Genomic DNA, 16,748 nt, shown 5'->3' on the forward strand with positions numbered 1-16,748 from the left:
CAAATTGTAAATAAAATTAAATATTTAGGAATCTGGTTAAGAGCTAGAACATTAAATCTGTGAGAGGATAATTATACTAAATTACTAAAACAGATTGAAAAGGACTTGGAAAATTGGAATAAGATGCAAATTTCATTATTAGGCAGAATAGCAACAATCAAAATGAATGTTCTACCTAAAATATTATATTTATTTCAAACAATTCCTATATTACTGGACAAAAAATTCTTTAAAGATTTATATAAAATTGTGATGAAATTTATCTGAGCAAAGAAGAAAACAAGGATAAAAAAAACTTATTTACAAGATAATAAAAGCAAGGGTGGATTCGGACTACCTGTCTGGGAGACATACTATAGAGCAGTGGCATTAGTGTGGATGAAAGATTGGATTGATTTAAGGAATAACAGGATTTTACAATTGGAGGGACATGATTTACAGCTAGGCTGGCATACATTTCTATGGAACCTGAATAGTAAAAACAATTCATATTTTACTAGACATGTATTCCAAAAGTCTTTAATTAAAGTTTGGACTGATATAAGAAAGAATCATTATACTAAAATCCCGAGGTGGTTCTCAACGATGGAGGAAATGTTTCATTTAAACACGATGGACATCAGTAAAAAACTTAAATACTACCAAATATTAGATAGCGAGGGAAGAATTAAAACAAAACAGGAACTAGAATCACAAGAGATAGCTATTGATAATTGGTCATATTTACAAATAAAATTGAGATACAATAAAGATGTAAAGGAATATGGAATTGAAGTAAAAGATACATATTTGGATAAAATACATTTAAACCCTGAGAAAAGTTTGATTTCCAAATTATATAAATATTTATTAGAATATGAAATGGCCGAGAAAAATGTGAAAGGTCCCATGTTGGCTTGGGAAAATACCTTTCGTTATAGTATTGATCTGGATGACTGGGAAGAAATCTTGCAGAAAAACCTGACACTAACCAAATCAGTAGCGTACAAGGAGAATTTATACAAAATGATGTACAGATGGCATCTGGTGCCCTCTAGATTGGCCAAAATATTTCCGACAGCCAATCCTTGCTGTTGGAAATGTAAAGGGAAATTTGGTACATACTTCCATTTATGGTGTACTTGTCCTGAGATAAAGAAATATTGGCTAAAAATAAAAATGTGGATAGAAGAAATTATAGAGAGTGGGCTGGAGTGGCAACTGGAATTATTTTTGTTGGAAATGATCAAAGGGGATGACTCCACTAAAGTAAAATATCTGACCATCCATTTATTAACTGCAGCACGTATCTCGGTAGCGCAATATTGGAAAAACCCAAATGTACCACCGATACAGGTTGTTATTCAGAACACATATGAGTGTGCCCAACTGGAGAGGCTTACGCTTAAAATTAATGGGAAGGAGGATACAGATTATTACCAGATATGGGATAAATGGCATAAGTGGGTAGACAATCAAAGGGGAAACATGTAAATGAACCTAAGATACAAATTATATCCAGCAGTTTATAATATATTAAGTACATAAAACAATTAAAGGTTTTAAACCTTCTTTTCTCTTTCATAACTATTATTAGTATTAGCAATTTATAATATTTTTTGTGTTTATTAGTTAAAAAACATGAATGTATTCGTAATAGAAGAGTAGTTATAATCCAACGTGAAAATAAATGGAGTATATTGTGAATTATTTAGCGCTTAGGCTGTGATGATGTGTGAATATGTGACTAGTACTAGACAAAAACGATTTTTAGGACTTACCAAATTCAACAACAAATGTAAAAAATTATGTGTTATTATTGTTTCTGTATTTTTGAAATTGTATGTTTTTAAATTTGTGAATAAAATTGTTTTTAAAACTTAAAAAAAGAAACAGAATTTCAGTTCTGAAGAAAAATTCTGAAGTTAAGAATAAGGATAAATAATATTAGATCTTAGACCTGTCTGAGCAATGTGGGTGGATTGGTGATCCAGCTGCAGACAATGGCTTCTTAATACCAAATGCATGGAATGGTAAGGAATACAAAAGACAGGCTGGTGCTGGTAGGGCGACGGATTCAATTGTTTTGGGTCAACTTAGTGATGGTGCTTGACCAGCTGCTAAAGATGCAGTAGCATGGTATGGTGAAAACCTAGTGGCCCATGATCTGCTTTCCATCCTCCATTTTTCAGCCCACTCTGGAAATAGGTTAGCTCAGTAAAGTTGGCTTTGCACTGAAGGGACCGCAGCTGAGTGCTTTCTTGTCTGATTTATGATAACTATTTTAAAGTCCTGAGAATGTAAAGGATATTACATACATAGTACAAAGACATTGTTGCTCTTTGTTTTTCTTCCGTACTACTGCAAGCATGCATATTATTTCAAGAAAACGACAATCTAAGAAAACTGAGGACTTTATATAAAATCATTTATAAGGGATTGATTTGTAGTTGGGTAAAAATATTGCAGTCTTTTCCCTGAAGTTTATTGATTGACTGAGAGAAAAGGGAAAATTTATCAATTGTATCACTATGAGTTTTTGATTAGACTAATTCTAATGCAACATCCTGTTTACTGCATAGTCAACTTTATGCCTCTGAAAAGCCCAACTGCTAATTCACCACAGCTGGCTTCAAAAGAAATACTGTCTTGAGCATAGAAGACAGCTTACCACCATCTTTCTTATTAGCCATTAAATAATTTTGTCCATCAAATAGCATAATGCCCTTTTAAAGTCTAAGTCTGCTGTCCTTTGGAATCTGAAGAGGGATTACTGACCTCCGTGCTGTGATATAGTGGAAAGAACTGAAAGAATGCATAGGGGCCCAAGCAGATCTTATGAAAAAAAAAAAATCCACCCAACAGCTAATGTTCTTTCAGACTATGAGAGCTGCCATGAGACAAAACTGAGTTTTAACACATAGCTTCCATTATTAACACATAGCTTCCCCTACCTTATTAACATTCCTCTGACTAGCATTACTGTGTCTTTTGAGTGAGGTTGACATGAAAGAAGAATGTAGAGTACTCCTAGGAGCTGACAAAAAAATCAGAAATTAGATGGGAAGGGATGACTTGGATTACAGATGTCCTGGTCATGTCAACTTTTTTCCCCTTGATATCAGAGGAAACATGATGGCCTCAACAAGATAAAATTCTTTGAAAATGTTCAACCAAATGTGTTCTTCCTCATTATGACTACTCAAGATTGAGAATCAGCCTAATTTCTCAGTTAATATTGTTGCAACCACTATGCCATCTTGAGGTTCTTTATTATAACATTTTTCAGTGTGATAAAGATGCTGATCTTCAAGATCCTATGGAACAATCAACATTGGGTGAAACTGAGTGATGTGATTTCTTGGTATAATTACTTTGTTTTCACATTTGAATCTTGGCTATCACATTCAGCACAACTTTTTTCCTTTAATAAACTGCATTCTAATCTTTGTGCATATTAATGTAGCCTTATGCAGCATGAAAAGCAATATTATTATCTGGGCATATCTGCAGACATTGTAGAGGGTACACTTCATGTATATCGCTGAACTCCTTGTCCTGAATTTTCAATCTACTTGGTGTGGATAGCATTTCAATAGTTGGCATCTTCTTGATTTCTGTGACTTGTTTTGATGCTGTTTCACCAGCTAGTACCATTTTTTTAGCCTTTGTAAATGTCAAATTTGTTTCAAGCAAGTGCCTTTTTTGGTATGCTTCATTATAAGGCTTGTGTGCAAAGTGATTCCTCAGTTCCCCAAATTGTAATACTGATATACTGAAAAGTACAAAACTTGGTGGTTTGAGCAACAATGAACTCCCCAGGGTGTTGAATTTCCATGTGCCTCCCCCCAAAAAAGAGTCATATTTTAAAATGATATGCAGAATTTACTCAGATTTTCCAATTAGCAAATATTTCTGCTGGATTACTAGAGCACTTGAATCTTCTACCACCTTCCTTGTGGTTTTCAGCTCTCAATAAATTTTCTTTTTATTGCCAATAATGGTATGTTGCAGTGGAAAGAACTGAGACAATCTCAACCATTCTGTTAAGACTACTGACAAAAATCTTCCCCCTTTTAAAACCTGAACCACGCTATATCAAAAGGGACTAAGTCCTCTAGCACAGAAAACATTCTGAGGGACAAATGCAATGTCCAGAAGAGCTATACATTTTTTTTCCTTCTAATACCGTGTTTCTCACAAAATAAGGCCGGGCCTTATTTTTTTTTGACCCCTGAAAAAATGGGAGGGCTGTCTTTTCGGGGGTGACTTAATTTCCTCCCCCACCTAGAGTGGCCCATATGCACGTACCTCACCGCGAGGCCACTTCTATTGGCCGATGAAAGCTCCCCGAAGGCAGAGTCCCCAGCTGCTTCAGGGCGTGGCGTGGCTGCCCGTGTCCCCGTGCCTTTAGGCAGTCTCTTTCGGGCGATGGAAGCTCCCCAAATGCAGTCACCTGCCACTTTAATCAGCCGGTAGAAGCGGCCTCGGGGCAAGCACACACACACACACACAACACTGCCCTCACCGCGAGGTCGCTTTTTTCAGCAGACAGAAGCTTCCTTGAAGGCAGAGTCCCCAGCCACTTTGGGGCGAGGCGTGGCTGCCCGTGTCCCCTCACCATTAGGCAGTCTCTTTCGGGCGATGGAAACTCCCCAAATGCAGTACCAGCCACTTCGATCAGACAGTAGAAGCAGCCTCGGGGCGAACACACACACACACACACACACACACACACTCCCCTTGCCACGAGGCCGCTTCTATCAGCAGATGAAAGCTCCCTTGAAGGCAGAGTCCCCAGCCGCTTCGGGGTGAGGCATGGCTGCCCGTGTCCCCTCGTCATTAGGCAGTCTCTTTCGGGCGATGGAAGCTCCCCAAATGCAGTCACCAGCCACTTAGATTGGCCGGTAGAAGCAGCCTCGGGGTGAGCGCGCACACACACACACACACACACACACACCCCTCGCTGCGAGGCCACTTCTATCGGCAGACAAAAGCTCCCTTGAAGGCAGAGTCCCCAGCCGCTTCAGGGCGAGGCATGGCTGCCCGTGTCCCCTCATCTTTAGGCAGTCTCTTTTGGGTGATGGAAGCTCCCCAAATGCATTCACCAGCTACTTCAATCGGCCGGTAGAAGTGGCCTCGCAGCGAGGGGAGTGTGTGTGTGCCATGCCTTGCCCTGAAGCGGCTGGGGACTCTGCCTTCAAGGGAGCTTTCGTCTGAAGCAGCCTCGCAGCGAGGGGAGTGTTTGTGTGCGCGTTGCCCCAAGGCCGCTTCTACCAGCCGATCGAAGCTCCCTTGAAGGCAGAGTCCCCAGCCGCTTCAGGGCGAGGCGTGGCACAGACACACTCCCCTCGCTGCGAGGCCGCTTCTATCGGCCGATTGAAGTAGCTGGTGACAGCATTTGGGGAGCTTCCATCGCCCAAAAGAGACTGCCCTAAAGGCGAGAGGACACGGGTAGCCACGCCACGCCCTGAAGAGGCTGGGGACTCTGCCTTCAGGGAGCTTCTATTGGCTATCAGGGTATTCTAGACTAGGCTACCTGCAGGGCACTCCTAAAGGCAAGTTTTCTCCCCACCCCACCCCCCCGCACTTCCCCCACCCATTTCTCTTCACCTCGTGTAGTTCTAACAAACGATGTGAGAAATGGCGGGGAAAAGCATGGTTTAAATAGGCCTAAATTTTGGGGGCAAGGCTTAATTTCACCTCATGCCTAGAAATCATGCTGGGCCTTCCTATTGGTGGAGGCCGTATTGTTGGAGAAACACGGTAGCAATAGTAATAACACTTTGACTTATATACTGCTTCATAGTGCTTTACAGCCCTCTCTAAGAGTCAGCATATTGCTCCCAACAATCTAGGTCCTTATTTTACTGATCTCAGAAGGATGGAAGGCTGAGACCAGCTTGAGTCAGTGAGACTCAAACTGCCAAGCTGCTGGCAGCCGGTGATCAGCAGAAGTAGTCTGCAGTACTGCATTTTAACCACTGTGCCACCACGGCTCTTCTAAACTGGGATGCAGAGAGATTAAAATGGTCAGATGAGGAATGAACCAATTTAATATGCTACATAACCAAGAATTAGAGCAACCATTGAATGCTTGGATTTTTCTCCATGTTGGTAGCTACATGTGTATTTTGTGGGGATGGCTGTCAATCATCAACTATTTGCTGACTAGTTAGAATATTCTATGTTTAGAAAGCAGGAAGCTTCCTGGGAATATTCACATTTTGGCAGCATATTGCAATTCTACTCATCTTTAAGAAGTTTTTCTTAAATTTGGATCTGTGGATTTGGGTATTTCTTGTATATTCACTGTTAGCTTATTAGACCACGAAAGCAAGTTCAAATTAGAACTTGATAACATAGTTCATCATTAATATTTGAAAAGAAGATCAGAAGATGTGGAGAGACCTGGCACATAGAATTGGAAAGACTGAATGGGATAACATCATTGTCATCATTTGGCTTTTTCTATGAATATGTGAAGTAATTTCCCATATCTACATCATTTGTCCTGAAGACTTGTACAAACAAGTCATGGGAACTTAATCTTGGGAAATATTACAAGGGATGAATAAAGCTGATATACTGCATTGCATTCCTTTCTCCTTTTCACATTTTTTAATATTCATTTTTTCCTGTGTCTTTTTGACATTGTTTTAAAATACCGAATGTGACTCTACAGTGAATATGTATGCATAATATACATAAGATATTTTGCACATAATTTTGGCTAATGTGTGCCATTTTGCTGCAGTTTTCTCTTAAAATATTGTTTTTTTTTTATTTTCCCATGAATGGATTTTTGAGTCCACTTTTTAAATATATGCATCTTTGTAAGCATTTGTTTAGATAACTGCATAGCAAATATCGGAGAAGTATGACTATGAGATGGTATCCACATTTTGGTTTACAAATTCTGATGGCTATATTTTGGTTCATATGATTTGATACAAACTAATCCAAATGTGAATTGAAAGAAACTGCTTCTATTTTTACCACCAAACAATAACCTCTGGGCAAATTGAAGAGCAACTGGGCTTAGCTAATGTGAGATGTTAAATAATGAACAATGTGTCCTCCGGAAAAATATCATCACAGCAATCATTCACTTTTAATACTTAGCTCTATAAAGATGGCCCTCCAAAAATATATGAAGTGTGTAACTCATTTGAACAGCTTTATTTTCTTTGTAACATTTTGGTGTTATCTCCTGTTTTTCTGGTATCTCTGCATGCATTTTTACAAAATACTCCAAAGGGGTTTATATAATTTCTTTGATTTTTATTCCATCTCCATCTTGCCAACCATGGTTAAAAATCAATCCTTTGCAAAGTTCACATTCTTGGGAGAGAATGAACCAGCTTGTCAAGTGGATTTCTCAGAATGTCTCCAAAGAATTATTTGAATGGATTTAGCATTTCATGGATTGCATATAAGAAATAATATAATGCCTTGTCTAAACTATGGAGACAAGTGAATGCCCTTATGAATAGCAGAGCTGTTTTCAGTGGCAGAAATTTGAGGACAACAAAACTATGCTTAGACAAGTTTCAGCCTCACTGGTTTCCCTAATAGTTTTTTAGAGCCTTCATTAAGATGTGCTTCCAATGTCAATATTATAGCATTTCTCCCAGTGGGTATCCAAGACATACAGTGAGAAGGGTTCACAGAAACTGAAATATCCTCAGTTGGTACAACAAGAACTAATTTCTTCTAACTGTCTTTCAGCCAAACCAGACTCACAGGGTTGGAATAATGTTGAAGGAGGCCCCATTATAAGGCATGTCTCTTGAGTTCTGGGAGGAGAAGGAGAGGTAACAAGCAAATTAATACCGTATATAAATGAAACAAGATGTCCGCCATTTTATTATTTTAGTTTTGTATTTAACATGTTATCAGAACTATACCATATTTCCTAAATATGACTTTTGAATATTAATTTCTAAGGAACTTTCTGTAAAAACACCAAGGAATACAAAATGATATGAATAAGAGAACAAAACGACAGAATATTTATATATAATTATATATTATAATTACCATTTCCTTCATCACTGAATTGGTGAGCAACAGTTGACTGATGAGCTGCAGGCCCTCCACAAATTTCCTTTCAGGCTGCTGAGTGAGACACTTCTCCCCCACTGGAGCCATGCCTGGAGGGTTCTGAAACCTGTTGGGGCAAGTAAAAGCTGCCTTCACTGGGACTCCCATCCTCCCCAACTTTTTTTCAGTTTGTTTTCCACCCCAAACAACAATCCTGCAATGGTTTTTGATCCATCAACTGAACAGGAGGAAGTCTTTAATACCCCCTTGTAAGGTGTATTTTTTCTGGAATAAATGTCATGGTTTTAGCATATGGACAGGAAAACCTACTCCACGTGTAGGGATTTTAAACTGCTGACAAACAGAATGACCCCACAGTTTAGAGCCATTCCCCGGGTGATAACACATAGTCATCCTATGCCCATTCCATCTTCATGGTGTTTGTGGAGCAGAAAAACAAGTCTCATGTGAACATTAGCTTTTTTAAAAAATAAATAAATTACATCTGGTTGACCTGGTTGGTTCAAATAGGCAAAAGAACATGAAAACAGATGGGAATCAGCTGTGAGAAAATTTATAAGGACTTCAGTCCTTCTTAACTAAATGATGATGAACAAATTGGATAAGATATATATATATGTATGTGTGTGTGTGTGTGTGTGTGTGTGTGTGTGTGTGTATGTTGTGAGTTGTTTTATCTTGTCCCAAAGTAGAGGGTGGATTTTGCTGCTCAATTCCAGGTGTAGTGCTAGCAAAAATTGAGCAGCAAAATCCACCCTCTACTTTGGGACAAGATAAAACAACTCACAACTTGGAGATCAGAATCTGTAAGCACTTACAAACAGGAAAAACTCTTGAAAAAATTAAAGAAATTAGAACATGACAAGAAAACCCCCAACAACTCACAACAACACCTGAAACAATTAGTGTACAATGTTTCCAACAGGGAACTCACCAAAACAGAAACAGAAGTCCTAACCAAAGGATTCAACTATGCTATAGCACCCCAAAAAATCCCCACAGAATCCATCATATGTGCAGTAGAATCCAGCCTAACTAAATTAAATACAGATGAAGCTGATAAAATAAGACACCAAGTTACCAACATCCTATGCACAAGCAAACCACCCAAAAGCAACTTGCAGCAAAATGAAATTAAAGCGCTACAAACCCTGAAAAGAGACAGCAGCATAATCATCCTCCCAGCAGATAAAGGGAATGCCACTGTAGTAATGGACAGAAAAGACTATGAAACAAAATTGACAGACCTACTCCAAGACTCCACATACAAACCCATAAACACAGACCCAACCACATATCTGGAAAAATTAACCAAGAAGAAAATTATAACCAGCCACATAAGCAAAGAGATCCAACACACGATCATACACAGAGAGAAATCTTCCAGATGCCCCAAACTATACGGCCTCCCAAAAATACACAAAGAAGGCATACCTCTCAGACCCATAGTCAGCTCCAGAGGAGCACCACTACAAAACCTAGCTAAACACCTAGCAAAAGAGCTACAGCCCCATGCTGAAACAGCAGCTTCTCATGTAAAAAACTCATACCACTTCTTGGAAATGATCAAAGATCTACACGTGGAGCAAGAAGATCTGCTTGTAAGTTTTGACGTGGTTTCACTATTCACTCAAGTCCCGATAAAAGAGACCCTTGAAATCATCAAAAATAAATACCACCCAGCTAAACACCTCATGGAACTAACAGAACACTGCTTAACCAACACATATTTCATATACAAAGGACAAAGATACAAACAAATAGAAGGAGCTCCCATGGGATCACCACTGTCACCTGTCATTGCAAACCTGTTCATGGAAGAATTCGAATCCAGAGCCCTGGCCAATGCCATCCTCAAACCCAAACTATGGTTAAGATACATCGATGACACATTCGTGATTTGGCCCCATGGACAAGAAAACCTAAACAATTTCCTAACACACCTAAACAGCGCACACCCCAAAATCAAGTTCACCATGGAAACGGAAACAAACAAACAACTACCATTCCTAGATGTACTAATCTACAAAAAAACAGATGGCACACTGGGACACACCATATACCAGAAGAAAACACACACCAACCGCTACCTCAACGCCCAATCCCACCACCACCCAGCACAGATAAACTCCGTGGCTAAAACACTAATTACCAGAACCAAACGCCTGGCAGACAAGACACACATTAAGACTGAACTATGCACCCTGACTAAAATATTGACAGCCAACGGCTTCCACAAAAGCAAAATCACCAACTTGATCCACAAAAACACACTGAGACATAATAGAGACCCAGAAGATGAACAGACCCATGGAACAGCTGTCCTGCCCTACATAAGAGGCACTACAGACAAAATTAGTAAGATACTATACAGACACCACATCAAGACTGCCTTCAAAACAGACAGAAAAATAGCAGCCATCCTCAGAAACCCCAAAGACAAAATTGACCTGGAAAACCAAGGCATATACGAAGTCCCCTGTGCATCATGCCCGGCCACATACATTGGACAGACCAATAGAAGAATAAGCACCCGCCTGGATGAACACAAAAATGCAGTCAAAAAGCTGGAACACACTTCCTCACTAGTCCAACACATGGAAGCCACAGGTCATAGCATCAACTTCAATGGCACCAAAACCCTGGCCACTATAGAAAACCCTAATCACAGAATCATCAGAGAAGCCATAGAGATTGAAAAAAGACCAGAAAGCATGAATAGAAGAGATGATTCCACCAGGCTGTCAATCATTTGGAAGCCTGCACTCACAAACAAAAAAATCTCCACACCACAAGCCAGGCAAACACCTGGGCACAAACAGATCCCCCCTGATACTTCCAGCTCAAAAACATCCCAACCAGGCACCCAGATGAAACCCAGCTTCATAACTAATGATAGCCGTCCATTTACCCGAAGCCAAGCTGCACTAAAGGCCTCCATTAAAGCAACACAATGCTGCCAGCCAATCAAGATACAAAAAGAGCCAAAAAACAGACAGAAGATATTAGAGACACCAATCAAGCAGAACACAGCAAACTCCGAGACCAATAAACACAGACCAAGACTCCCAACCAATCAGGATGAAGAAAAAACCATTCTGGCACAGCAATAGGCTGCCCCAAATTCAAATCTGAAACCACTGTAAAAGTCTGACTCACAGACGGACACAATACAGAAGCCTGATGATGGCAGATGAGATTCTGCTGAAACGTTGCTACAACTTTAAAAGAACAACTACAATGACGTGGGAAAATACCCGAACCAAGCCGAACACCATACATGTAAGTACCCGAAAACTTAAGAAAACAAATATCAAACCTCTACGGGAGGAAATAAACAGCCAGATCAAAACCTACGAGAAACTGGAAATTAAAAGAGCAGGAATACTATGTGACCTCCAATTCCTACGCAGCTGCAGAGACAACAATACTACACCAACCTGCTTCAAATTAACATTTCATCAAAGCACAGCAGCCACTAAACGTATCCTGAAAAGAACTGAAATGGCTTTACTAAGGAATGAGCTCCACAATAAGAGATTCCGATTAGATCAGTTAAACAAAGATTTGCTAGCACTACACCTGGAACTGAGCAGCAAAATCCACCCTCTACTTTGGGACAAGATAAAACAACTTACAACTTGGAGAGCTGATTCTGAAGGCATTTACAAACAAGAAAAATTATTGAAAAAACTAAAGAAATTAGAACATGACAAGAAAACCCCCCAACAACTCACAACAACACCTGAAACAATTAGTGCACAACGTTTCCAACAGAGAACTCACCAAAACAGAAACAGATGTCCTAACCAAAGGATTCAATTATGCTATAGCACCCCAAAAAATCCCCACAGAATCCATCATATGTGCAGTAGAATCCAGCCTAACTAAATTAAATACAGATGAAGCTGATAAAATAAGACACCAAGTTACCAACATCTTATGCACAAGCAAACCACCAAAAAGCAACTTACAGAAAAATGAAATCAAAGCACTACAAACCCTGAAAAGAGATAGCAGCATAATCATCCTCCCAGCAGACAAAGGAAATGCCACTGTAGTAATGGACAGAAAAGACTACGAAACAAAATTGACAGACCTACTCCAAGACTCCACATACAAACCCATAAACACAGACCCAACCACATATCTGGAAAAATTAACCAAGAAGAAAATTATAACCAGCCACATAAGCAAAGAGATCCAACACGCGATCATACCCAGAGAGAAATCTTCCAGATGCCCCAAACTATACGGCCTCCCAAAAATACACAAAGAAGGCATACCTCTCAGACCCATAGTCAGCTCCAGAGGAGCACCACTACAAAACCTAGCTAAACACCTAGCAAAAGAGCTACAGCCCCATGCTGAAACAGCAGCTTCTCATGTAAAAAACTCATACCACTTCTTGGAAATGATCAAAGATCTACACGTGGAGCAAGAAGATCTGCTTGTAAGTTTTGACGTGGTTTCACTATTCACTCAAGTCCCGATAAAAGAGACCCTTGAAATCATCAAAAATAAATACCAACCAGCTAAACACCTCATGGAACTAACAGAACACTGCTTAACCAACACATATTTCATATACAAAGGACAAAGATACAAACAAATAGAAGGAGCTCCCATGGGATCACCACTGTCACCTGTCATTGCAAACCTGTTCATGGAAGAATTCGAATCCAGAGCCCTGGCCAATGCCATCCTCAAACCCAAACTATGGTTAAGATACATCGATGACACATTCGTGATTTGGCCCCATGGACAAGAAAACCTAAACAATTTCCTAACACACCTAAACAGCGCACACCCCAAAATCAAGTTCACCATGGAAACAGAAACAAACAAACAACTACCATTCCTAGATGTACTAATCTACAAAAAAACAGATGGCACACTAGGACACACCATATACCAGAAGAAAACCCACACCAACCGCTACCTCAACGCCCAATCCCACCACCACCCAGCACAGATAAACTCCGTGGCTAAAACACTAATTACCAGAACCAAACGCCTGGCAGACAAGACACACATTAAGACTGAACTATGCACCCTGACTAAAGTACTGACAGCCAACGGCTTCCACAAAAGCAAAATCACCAGCTTGATCCACAAAAACACACTGAAACATAATAGAGACCCAGAAGATGAACAGACCTATGGAACAGCTGTCCTGCCCTACATAAGAGGTACTACAGACAAAATTAGTAAGGTACTACACAGACATCACATCAGGACTGCCTTCAAAACAGACAGAAAAATAGCAGCCATCCTTAGCAACCCCAAAGATAAAATTGACCTGGAAAACCAAGGCATATACGAAGTCCCCTGTGCATCATGCCTGGCCACATACATTGGACAGACCAATAGAAGAATAAGCACCCGCCTGGATGAACACAAAAATGCAGTCAAAAAGCTGGAACACACTTCCTCACTAGTCCAACACATGGAAGCCACAGGTCATAGCATCAACTTCAATGGCACCAAAACCCTGGCCACTATAGAAAACCCTAATCACAGAATCATCAGAGAAGCCATAGAGATTGAAAAAAGACCAGAAAGCATGAATAGAAGAGATGATTCCACCAGGCTGTCAATCATTTGGAAGCCTGCACTCACAAACAAAAAAATCTCCACACCACAAGCCAGGCAAACACCTGGGCACAAACAGATCCCCCCTGATACCTCCAGCTCAAACACATCCCAACCAGGCACCCAGATGAAACCCAGCTTCCTAACTAATGATAGCCGCCCATTTACCCGAAGCCAAGCTGCACTAAAGGCCTCCATTAAAGCAACACAATGCTGCCAGCCAATCAAGATACAAAAAGAGCCAAAAACAGACAGAAGATATTAGAGACACCAATCAAGCAGAACACAGCAAACTCCGAGACCAATAAACACAGACCAAGACTCCCAACCAATCAGGATGAAGAAAAAACCATTCTGGCACAGCAATAGGCTGCCCCAAATTCAAATCTGAAACCACTGTAAAAGTCTGACTCACAGACGGACACAATACAGAAGCCTGATGATGGCAGATGAGATTCTGCTGAAACGTTGCTACAACTTTAAAAGAACAACTACAATGACGTGGGAAAATACCCGAACCAAGCCGAACACCATACATATATATATATATATATATATATATATATATATATATATATATATATATATATATATATATATATATATATATATATATATATATGATCCTGACAAAACTGAGTGATCATTTTAAAAGTTACTGCCAGATCATAAATTTTTATTGCCTGATGTTAAACTTTATTGCCCTGAACTGCAATTATCATTCTCCCTACTTTAGTGGATTACAAATAGTCATATGTGTGTGTGTGTGTGTGTGTGTGTGTGTGTGTGTGTGTGCGTGTGTATGTGTATGTATATATGTATATGTGTGTGTGTGTGTGTGTGTATACATGTATATGTGTATGTGTGTGTGTGTATATATATATATATATATATATATATATATATATATATATATATATATATATATATATATATATATATATATATATGGCATTCAGCTTTGTTCGGTATTTTCCCACGTCATTGTAGTTGTGCTTTTAAAGTTGTAGCAACGTTTCGGCAGAACCTCATCTGCCATCATCAGATTCTGCCGAAACGTTGCTACAACTTTAAAAGCACAACTACAATGACGTGGGAAAATACCCGAAGAAAGCTGATTGCCATACATGTAAGTACCCACGAAAACTTAAGAAAACATATATATGTATGTATGTATGTATGTATGTTATTCAGCTTTGTTCAGGTATTTTCTCACGTCATTGTAGTTGTGCTTTTAAAGTTGTAGCAATGTTTCGGCAGAATCTCATCTGCCATCATCAGGCTTCTGTATTGTGTTCATCTGTATTGTCTTGTCTGCCAAGACACACATAAAGACTGAACTATACACCCTGACTAAAGTACTGACAGCTAATGGCTTCCACAAAAGCAAAATCACTGGCTTGATCCACAAAAACACACTGAGACATAATGGAGACCTAGAAGATGAACAGACCTATGGAACAGCTGTCCTGCCCTACATAAGAGGTACTACAGACAAAATAAGTAAGATACTTCACAGGGATCACATCAAGACTGCCTTCAAAACAGACAGAAAAATAGCAGCCATCCTAAGAAACCCCAAAGATAAAATTGACCTGGAAAACCAAGGCATATATGCATCATCAGTCCCCTGTGCATCATGCCCTGCCACATACATTGAACAGACCAATAGAAGAATAATTACCCGCCTGGATGAACACAAAAATGCAGTAAAAAAGCTGGAACACACTTCCTCACTTGTCCAACACATGAAAGCAACAGGTCATAGCATCGACTTCAAAGGCACCAAAACCCTAGCCACTATAGAAAACCCCAGCTACAGAATTATCAGAGAAGCCACAGAGATTGAAAAAAGACCTGAAAGCATGAATAGATGATTCCACCAGACTGTCAATTATTTGGAAGCCTGCACTCACAAACAAAAAAATCTCTACACCACAAGCCAGGCAAACACCTGGGCACAAACAGATCCCCCCCCCGATACCTCCAGCTCAAACATACCCCAACCAGGCACCCAGATGAAACCTAGCTTCCTAATAAATGATAGCCGTCCATTTACTCGGAGCCAAGCTGCACTAAAAGCCTCCAATACAGGAAACACAATGTTGCCAGCCAATCAAGACAAAAAAAGCTACAAAAGAGACAGAAGATATTAGAAAAACACGGGAAATATCATAAATAACCTTGGACTGTGAAAATAAAAATGGAAAAAAGAAAAAGAGGAAATAAGAAAAAAATAACATGCAAAAAGCTAAAAAAAATTACAAGGAAATGAGTACTTATGCTTCCTAAATGTAATCATATTGAAAATTATTATTGTTATTGTTAGGATATACACAGAGTAACCCTTGTATAAAAAGGATATGCACACAGAAAACAATTTATGAGAACAGTTATGAATAAATATACAGCCACACATAGTTGAACAAGTTGTGTTAATATTTACTTGAAGAAATAGCACAGTCCAATAAACAGTCCATGTCATACACATTTTTAACAGTCCAGAAATATCCAGTTATAAAGTCTTCTTACCAGTTTCACGTCTTTTACAACAGACAAATATCAATCCATAATACAACAGATAACCTTCGATATCAACAGAATATCAAAATAAACAGGGTTAATCAGTATCGGTCAATAGTCAGTATCAGTATCAAGAGTATCAAGAGCGAAAAAGAGAGTTAAACCATGATCTATAGCTCTCTCTTATGGCAACTTGTAGCAAAATCAACCAACCAGAACACAGCATAATCCATTACAGTATCTTTCCTTAAAGCTACAAACATATATATTTGTAGTTTATATATTGTCAACCCAACTACGTTATTTATATATACATAACAGTTGTTGTCTCTTTTATTCATTACACATGAAACTCAGTCAACTGAACATTTAAAATGTATCAAAAATATTATTGACTGGCTCTGATGGTTGATATTTTAAGAAGACACTTTGTTGATACCTCGGATGTTGGTGGTTGCTACCAACATCCTAGTTATCAACAAACTATCTTCTTAAAATGTATTATGTTCTGAGTAACATAGTTTTTTGCAGTTCTGTATTATTATTATTATTATTATTATTATTATTATTATTATTATTATTAT

Source organism: Notechis scutatus, chromosome 3 (genome assembly GCF_049901735.1).
Source record: "Notechis scutatus isolate UNSWTSFEM ecotype Mainland chromosome 3, rNotScu1.2, whole genome shotgun sequence".
NCBI lineage: Eukaryota > Metazoa > Chordata > Lepidosauria > Squamata > Elapidae > Notechis > Notechis scutatus.